This window comes from Ovis aries, chromosome X, assembly GCF_016772045.2.
Source record: "Ovis aries strain OAR_USU_Benz2616 breed Rambouillet chromosome X, ARS-UI_Ramb_v3.0, whole genome shotgun sequence".
In the NCBI taxonomy this organism is placed as follows: domain Eukaryota; kingdom Metazoa; phylum Chordata; class Mammalia; order Artiodactyla; family Bovidae; genus Ovis; species Ovis aries.
Genome location: NC_056080.1, coordinates 124,436,135 through 124,445,842, shown reverse-complemented (window position 1 = coordinate 124,445,842; position 9,708 = coordinate 124,436,135). Strand labels below are relative to the sequence as shown.

At 43.1% G+C, this 9,708-nt stretch overlaps 1 long non-coding RNA gene across 1 annotated transcript; it reads left to right on the top strand.

Annotated features, from left to right (window-relative positions):
• Positions 1-887: 887 nt before the first annotated feature.
• On the top strand, positions 888-6,434 carry LOC132658760 (uncharacterized). The gene is made up of 2 exons (XR_009598769.1): positions 888-1,259; positions 3,699-6,434. It is a non-coding gene; the product is annotated as an uncharacterized LOC132658760 (long non-coding RNA).
• Positions 6,435-9,708: the final 3,274 nt, after the last annotated feature.

Below are 9,708 nucleotides of genomic sequence, written 5' to 3'. Positions count from 1 at the left end.
TAGGAGGAGAGATCTCTGAACACCGGTTTTTTCTGGTTAAGTCCAGTGTAAGGCCGAGGCCCAGCATTGTGCTGGGGAGGCGGCTGGCTCTGTTTTCTGGTGAAGACCAGCATAAGGCCGAGGCCTGGCATTGTGCTAGGGAGGCGGCTGGCTCTGTGGACGTCCTGCCGGTAAGATACTCTCAAGGGGAGAAAAAGGTTAAAGAAAGGGGGCCCGGGAAGACCTAGTACTGTGTTTTTGGCCGATGTACATTTGTTGTCTGTTTGTTGGGTCTGTGTGAGTGCTGGCACTGTCTGCTCTTTGTGTGCTCATTTGGTCTCCTGTGTTTTTCTCTGTAATCATGGGACAAACAACTTCTATTCCCTTGTCTCTTATGACTGACCACTTCTCTGATTTTAAGTCTAGAGCACAGAATCTATTGGTGCTGGTGAAGAAGAACAAATTAATAACTTTTTGCAGTGCAGAATGGCTGACCTTCCATGTAGGCTGGCCCTCAGAAGGCACCTTTGACTTGGGAACTGTACACCAAGTCCGAGATATCATCTTCCGACTGCGGAGTGGACACCCTGACTGAGCTCCCCCCCCCCCCCCCCCCCCCGCTCCTTGGGTAAAACCTTTTTTGCCTCAACAGGGATTTTCAACCCCTCAGGTGTTGGCGACACATATAAGAAAGAACCCAAAGAATCTCAAGGAGCCTGAACCAACGGCGCCACTATATACCCCGTCTTGCAGGGGGAATTGTTAGGGGAAGCACACTGATTGAAACCGCCCCACCCTGGCCAGGCACCATAGTAACCATTTGCATGAGTTGTTTTATGACAGGAGATCCTGATAAAGAATACGGAACTAATAAGCCTCTACCAACCGGAAGAGTTCGGGAAAGGTTTAAAGGAGACACCGCCTGTACATTGTGAGCCACACGGCAGAGCAGTTCTCCTGGGTTTCCTTACCCTGCTGCTCTCCACCTGGGTGCCCTTTCCCAATAAAATCTCTTGCTTTGTCAGCACATGTGTCTCCTCGGACAATTCATTTCCGAGTGTTAGGCCAGAGCCCAGTTTCGGGCCCTGAAAGGGGTCCCTCTTCCTGCAACAAATGGTGACTCTGGTGGGATTCTTCTTCGCTGAGACTGACATCCTGACCATTTGGGGTACTCAGGGGCCAGCTTGCCTGCCAATGGACCAGACCCAGTGGCTGCAACTGGGACACTTTTGTCCCTGGTCTCCTCCTGACGCAGACAACTGGCCAGAGTGCCCCGACCGGTAAGGAACAAGAGACTTTATTGATCTCTCTCCCCTTCTCTCTCTGTCTCCTCTCCTTAACCCTTCCTATCCTTCCCTGTTTTTCTAGTCCCCTGGTCCTAGATGCAGAAATCTGGTCGAAGGGCCCTCAGCCTGAGCTGAGGATTGGAGACTGATCACCTCCTCTTGGCAGAGAACTCGAATTCTGGTTCTGATTTCTGGTAGGGCTGAGTTCCAGTCCTCCCTTCTCTGGAAGCCCAGGGAAAAGTCCCGTAACACCTGGGTATCTGTAAGGCCACCCCTTTTGCCCCCTCTCCCGCCTCCTCCCCCTTCTTCTTTCAACCTGGCTTCCTTTCCTCCCTTAAAATCTTTAATGTTACAGAAAGGCTTGGTGGGCTACAGTCCACAGGTCGCAAACAGTCTGATACGACTGAGCAACTTCACTTTCACTTTGATGAGGACTGCCGGGTTTATATGTGTGTGTTTTAACTCTGTGATCTGTGTAGTGATTTTTGATGGCCATTTTGCTTTGTCTGGCCACCATGTGGTTTAGACCTGCCGCCATTAGTTAGAACTTGATTTTCTTTCCCTGTGCCTTGAGACCAGGGCTCTTAAGAGCAGTTATCTAGACTATCTCTAACTCCTGACACTGAGGAAAAAAAAAAAAAGACTTAAAGCTAGATCTTGCACTGTGTCTGTCTAAATATGTCTTGGTATGTCTCTGTCTCTGGGTAATATTTTTGAGGTTAATTTGTACATGAGATCTATTTATCTGGCTTAGAAAAGGTAAGCGCTTACAAATCAAGTAATTCTAAATTAAACAATAAATTCCAGGTTCATGTGAACTGGAAAATATTCAATGCTAAATACCTGATATTAATGTTTGTTTGTTGACCTATCTAATATAGACATGTCTTAGAGTAACTAACGTTAAAAAAATATTTTCATTGTAACTAGGTTTAATATAACTTAAATATTATATCTGTTACAAGTTTGTCAACAAGAAAATTACCTCAAGTAAAAAACTTCAAAAAAATTTAAATGAGATATGAGCTTTTAGATAAAATCTATTAAGAATAATTATGCTTTAGGAATGTCTGTCTGAAATAGTCTGTCCAAATTGGGGTAACTTGAATTGGGTTGTGCTAAACTAAGTGATGGAAGTTCACTGACTAGCTAGCTCATTTCCAAATAGAATAAGATTTTAAAACATTTATTACTGAACATTAGTTTCCTCTTACAAAGAAGCTAAAGAAATTTGGGACTGTTAATGACTAAAAATAAGCTGGCGCAAAAACTTGAATTTGGCTTTTCTCTCTGTTAAAAGGACACACTTTCTTCAGATGTTGAACTGTATTTGACAATAGATTTAAGTTTATTTGCCTCTTAAATGGTCTGTTCTGTATTTGCCTCTGAAATCCCATATTGTTACTTTGGCTGAGTGAATAACTATTGTTTCACAGTGACCTATAGTCCCATCTGACTGAATGCTCGAAACCTTTCTGATATTTGTTGACAAAACTTCCTAAATCATTTTATGAAACACTTTTGGTTTCTAGCTAACTTTGGGGTGCTTCAAAGGGCCCCTGAAGCATCCCAAAGAGAGATATTAAACTGTGTTTATTTGATTGGTTAAATTACATAAAAAAGATTATCAAATAAGTAATAAATCTGCTCATATTATAATGTAGGGTAAAATTACTAATACAGATATCCTAAAAATTATATGGAGTTTTTAACATTCTGATATGTCCTGGTATTTTAATGGAAAACCTGATGACTTCACAAAAGTTAGCAAAAGGACTGAATGAACCAGTAAATATGCTTATAACTTTTATGGTTCCTATCTGAAAAATTATGGGGTTAAATCTTATGTTTTCAGGGAGTAGGGGAAATCTTCCTTTCAAACTAATTACGACAATACTTTGGTAAAATTAAATGTTATAAACAAAACAATTATATTTTCTATCTGACTCCTCCAAAAATTGGAAGTTCTTAGGTTTCCAGTAAGTTTATCAAATGAGTTAGGAAGGTTATCTCATGGATACAAAAATCTCAAGAAATTTTTGAGACCTTAAAAAGGGAAGAATTCACCTAGATTTGTTAGGCAAAATAAAGTTCAGTCTGAGACTCTATAAATGTTTCAGCAAAATAAAAAGCCTATGATCAATTATGATTATAAAAATCATCAGACCAAAATCAGTGAGAACAGACCTATTTCGCAAACAAACTAGCCTTAATTTGGTTATATTTAATAAAAATAAGGGTAACTTTAAGGAATAAAAGATATTTCAAAATGTTAAATACCAGTTTGTTAATGGAGGTCTGCACCTAGTAAGACTCATCTCTTAGATCATTCTTTGCTGTTATGTGATATTAATGTAAAATTTAATTGAATTCTTGAAGAACACCCTAAGTTTGTTTCTGAAGCTTATCTCAGTAATCTCTCTTTGGATGAAGATCAGATGCCTCATGACCTGCAACCAGGACTGGAAAAAGACATAATTTAAGGGACTGTCTCCAACCTGGATGGAAGGACTTTTTTTATCAGGAGAAACTACACTACACCAGGATGAGAAGACGACGACATCAGAGGGAGACAGCTTCCTCAAGATGCTGGACCTGATTTGTATGATCATTTATGTTTTCTTGGCTTCTTAGACCTTTGCATATAAGTCAAATGCTTTTCTATCATAGGCCTGATCCTATGCTAGTTTTAAAAATCAATCCAATTGTTGGGTTTGTGGCCAATAACCTGTGTCTAGTTCTGGGTTACCTTGGTAAATTTCTCTATTACCAGACTCTAACTGGTTGGCCCTGAGAAAATTTACTTAAAAAATTAAATCATACTAAAGATAATCAGTCTAGTGACACTAGAAAACTGGGCTATGTGCCTTATAGATGGTGCCAATATATAATTTCCCTGGAAGATAAAGATTCTACAGGGCAGACTAAATCAGATGACCTGAAGATATACTGGGCTACATCTAATGGAAGTTCTTAACATAAGTCTGACTTGTGACTTTACTAATACTGCTGGCTGTGTTATTTGTATTTCACCTGTTTTACAAAATTGCTGTTTCTTACACTGTATGTGTGTGAGGCCTCTAATAGAATAATATATAGTCCCATATGAGATCGATGATGGTAACAGTGTAACTCTAGACATGGCAAGAAGCAACAAGAGGAAATATTTTCTTGGACCAAAAAGCTAGTAAGACAGGTGGTCCAGAGAATTTTAGATACTGTTTCATGGCCTAGTCCAGTAACAGCACATTGAGTGGCCTGTTTACCTGAGAATGGACACTCTCAGCACCATGGGATAAAATGGTCATGAAGTGCCACCCTCATAATCATGGTCAAGTTTATGAGCAAAAAGGGGCTCTGCCAACTGAAGACTGACCCTCGCCATATGCATCTACAAAGACTAAATCATGGCCGCTGCAACTGCTGACTTTCAATGCCCCTGAAAGGAGTTCAGGGTGAAAATCAGAAATGAGGCACTCTGTGCTTTGGGAAAAACTGGCAAAACAGGCCATCAGATAGTTAGATCTTTTCAGGAAAAGATTTTATGAGTCCCAATTCTTGCATCTTCTCATATCTAGAAAAACACTGACATCATTAATGGTAAAATCTGCTTTGGCTATTAAAAAACTAGTTTACAATTAAAAGTCAAAATAGAGTAGCTACGGTTCAGATATTCTGGAAAATAACTAGGTGATGCTATGGGTGTATTTTCAGATTAGAGCTTGTATTGCTCCAAGCTGGGGCAGTCCTATGCCCCATTTTGACAGGAAGTTTTCACAGTCATTGTTGCCTAGTTCCCTAAAATTAAAACTGAGCGGGACTCTGTGGGGCTCTGGAGTACAGATCTGCTCTGTGTTCTCCATTTCTTATCTTTAGGATATAGACTTTGTTCAGCCTCCTTGGCCTTCCCTGAATTCCAAAGCATGGATTCAAACAATTGCTAATCAGGGAAGGGAGAGGATACGAAAACAGAAACTATCAAAGGTTGGTACAGCCTCCAGACAGAGTCCTGGTTCCTACTCAAAGAAATATGCATAACAATGTCTTTGAGCCCCCACCCAGGTGGAAGATGGTAACTTCAGACTGAACACAAGATTCTTGGAGCACTGCTCTGTTGTCTCACCACCAACCAATCAGAAGGGGTCACAAACCCTGTAACCCTCATCCCAAATGTTGCCTTCTGTTTCCGGGGACCAGAGATGACCATCCTGTTAGGTATCCTGTTTGGCCCTTGTCTATTTCATCTCTGAGAGGGGCCAACTAAATTGCTGCAACTACAAGGGTAAAAGCTGGTTTCAGATGTGAAAAACCCCAACTTAGATCAGGTAGAGAGACTTCTGCTCTGCTAGGCAGGCCTACGCCCATGCATAGCAGGAAGAAGTTACAGAAGAAAGAGACCTCCACCCCAATTCCCAAAAAGTATCTTAAGTATGAAGTCTCTCAGGGGGCCTATGTGCTATGTTAGGGGAAAAAGGTTGTTTTTATGTGAATCACTCAGGGGTAATCAGGGAGTCCCTGGCCAAGATAAGAAAAGGGCTAAATCAAAAAAAAGAAAAAAAAAAGTCTCAAAATTAATTTGAGTCCTGGTTCCAACAGTCCCTGTGGTTAACAACGCTAATTTCCACCCTGGTGGGCCCTCTAATAGTGCTACTATTAATGCTTACTTTTGGTCCATGCATAATAACTAAGCTTGTTGCCTTTGTAAAAGACCGCGTCAATACCGTCCAACTGATGGTACTGAGGCAACAGTATCAGGCCCTGCCCCAAAATAAAGAGGAAGATTCCTCTATGTAGCTGAAGACAGGGGGGAATGTTAGGACCAAACTGAAGCCAGGACAGGCTCTAAGGGGCAGGCTAGGCCTGAGGTTTAGTCTCTAGGAAAGCTGAGGCACTGGGAAGTCCCGTAGGCAGTGTAGCTCGACCAATCAGAAAAAATCCCCGTAGACCCCCGCCCACGCCAGACCTGAGCCAATCCAGATAGGGATGCGAGGTTAAAAGTCCTGCACGTGCATACGGTTTAACCAATCAACTATGCTGTTACAGGAACAAAAAACCGTCTGTATAAAAGTAGATGTGATTCAGAGCTCGGGGCTCTTGTCGGATTCCACTGTGCTGGATGAGACCTGGGCCCTAACTCGAGTTAGCAATAAACCCCTTTATGCTTTTGCATTGCTGTGGACGTCTGATTCTCTCAGTTTTGGGGACTTGGACTCTGGGCATAACAGAGACTAGAAGACAGGAATCTGGGGATGGAGACTCAGTGTTGGATGGGAAATGGAAAAGGGTCTCATACACTGTAGAGTCAATTGAGTCATGGTCTGGGTGAAGCATGCACGGGAAGAGGGTAGAGTGTGGCCTTGAGGGGGATGGGGTGGTGAGAAGGCAGTTATCTAAACACTGAAGATTAAAGAAAGGCTGAGAGTCATGGAATGGTTGGCAGCCAGGGTCAGAGCCCAAGCCAAAATTAAAGTTCTAGAAAGGCAGCAAATCAGGAGGCATGAAGACAGACAATAATCAGGGTTGAAATAGCAGGCAGAACAAGGGAAGGGGGTCTGAGCATAGGCTGATTGCCTTCCATCCAACCAGTTAAAAGCCCAGACATGTAGTCAGAAGGACCTGGGTTCAAATCCGACCCTGCTACTCACTCTGTGACTTTGGGAAAGTTTCTTCAGGTCTCAGAACCTCACATTCCCTCCTCAAGTAAAGTGAGCACAGTGATCAGTGTCTTCCTGCTCCCCCCATGATGCATGTGCCATGGATGCCTGCTGTTATAACTACCTTCCCTGCCCACCTGCTCTTCCTTCTGCATCTCAGTGAGTGGCAACACCATTCACCTGCCCAGTCACTCAGGCCAGAAGATGATCCTTGAAGGAGCCTCTACTTCCTCATGCCCCACAATACTGCTGATTTTTCCTTGGAAATTCCTCTTGTATCTGCTGTCTCTCCTTCTTCCCGGTGCGTGCTAAGTCCCTTTAGTCCTATCCGACTCTTTTGTGACCCTATGGACTGTATCCTGCCAGGCTCCTCTGTCCACGGGGATTCTCCAGGCAAGAATACTGGAGTGGGTTGCCATTTCCTTCTCCAGGGGATCTTCCCAACCCAGGAATAGAACTTGTGTCTCCTGAGGCTCCTGTTTGCAGGCGGATTCTTTACCGCTGATCCGACTGTAAAGTGAAAATACCTCCTGCCATATTAATCAGCAAGAAATGTCACAGCCATCAGCGATTTCTGGCCTTCAAAGGTGAATGAGGGTTCCCAAAACTGCAATCCATCGGATGCTGCCGCCCCCCACCGTGATTGCTGAGGAGCTGGGGGAATGCAAGAAGCAAGGTGAACAAGGAAACAGGATGGCCCCAGAAGGCTGCGGTGCATATGAAAGGAGTGAATTCAGCGAGCCCAGAGGCTTGCATCTTCCCACACACAGAACGCTAAACTCCTTCACCTGATACCTGATCTTTGAAGATCAGACTGCCTGCTCCCCTTGTTGCAAACTTGTATATAGCCTGACTTCCCCTCCTGCAAACTCCTCTGAGCAGTTTTGTCAGATGCCGTCTCCCAGGCTCGGAGTCCTAAACATTCCCACCAAATAAAATAACTCTCTACTTTCAGGTTGTGACTATTTTTTAGTCGACAGTTTTACTGCCAGGAAAATAATGGCCAGATATGATTGCCAGTTCAGCACATCACCACCACTCACCTGTGTTTGGATCCCATCCTGGGAGCTTGGCTACACCTGGTGGAGGGGAGGGACTACCAGTTCTCCTGGACGAAGCGGGACTACCAGTTCTTCGCTTGGACGGAGTCTTGGTGGGGATAGGCAGGACAATTATTCAGAACGGTTGGGAATAAATAAAACACAAGGGGGCGCTGTGGACTAGAACTTAAAAGGGAAGCCAACGGTATTGTCAGAAGAGTAGCACAGAATAGGGAATAAGCCCTCAGAATGTGGAGCCAGGCTTCTTGGGTCTGAATTCTGATTCTGTCTCTTCCTAGCTGTTGAACCTCAGGTGATTGATTTTACCTTTCTGTGCCTCAGTTTCCTCACCTCTAAAATGGAAATTCAAACATTACTTCTGTCAGAGAGTTGTGGTAAAGATAAAATGATTTATTATATGTAAAGGGCTAAGAAAGGTGCCTGGCACACAGTCATTGTGAAAAATATTTGTTAAAATATTTAAAAATTTTAGGGACTTCTCTGGTGGTCCAGTAGATAAGAATCCGCCTGCCAATGCAGGAGACATGGGTTCGATCCCTGGTCTGGGAAGATTCTACTTGCCACAGAGCAAATAAGCTTGTGCACCACGACTACTGAGCCTGCACACCTAGAGCCTATGATCTGCAACAAGGGAGGAAACTATAATGAAAAGCACGTGCACCACAATAAACAGTGGCCCCTGCTTGCTGCAACTAGAGAAAGCCCACATGTAGCAAAGAAGACCCAGCACTACCAACATTCGAATTATAGGGGTCCCAGAAGAAGAGAAAAAGAAAGGGTATGAGAAAATCTTTGAAGAGATTATAGCAATCTTCCTCTTCCTTCAGACTTTGAACATACGATTCATGTGGGGTTTGATGCAGTCACTGGGGAACTAATTGTAAGTAAGCTTCTTATTTTGTTTCATAACGCATGAAACATTTTTTTTTCTTTGTGAAAATGGGTTTCAAAGAAGAATTGCCATGTCCCAAAATGTCAGACTTGATGTCTTTGGTGATTTGAAGGAAGATGGACTTTGCCTAGACTATCACAGAAGGAACTGGAGAGTGGCGAGAGAATTGGCAAAATTATATTGTTCATCATGGCAAAAATGTCTAATTGTGGATAGCCTTCAACTTAGTTCAGTTCAGTCACTCAGTCACGTCTGACTCTTTGCGACCTCATGGACTGCAGCACACCAGGCCTCCCTGTCCATCACCAACTCCTGGAGTTTACTCAAACTCATGTCCATTGAGTCCGTGATGCCATCTAACCATTTCATCCTCTGTCATCCCCTTCTCCTCCTGCCTTCAATCTTTCCCAGCATCAGGGTCTTTTCTAATGAGTCAGCTCTTCGCATCAGGTGACCAAAGGATTCGAGTTTCAGCTTCAGCATCAGTCCTTCCAATGAATATTCAGGGCTGATTTCCTTTAGGATGGACTGGTTAGATCTCCTTGCAGTCCAAGGGACTCTCAAGTGTCTTCTCCAACACCACAGTTCAAAAGCATCAATTCTTCGGCACTCAGCTTTCTTTATAGTCCAACTTTCACATCCATACATGACTATCATACATAGCCTTGACTAGATGGACCTTTGTTGGCAAAGTAATGTCTCTGCTTTTTAATATGCTGTCTAGGTTGGTCATAACTTTCCTTCCAAGGAGCAAGCATCTTTTAATTTCATGGCAGCAGTCACCATTTGCAGTGATGTTGGAGTTCCCCAAAATGAAATCTGACACTGTTTCCACT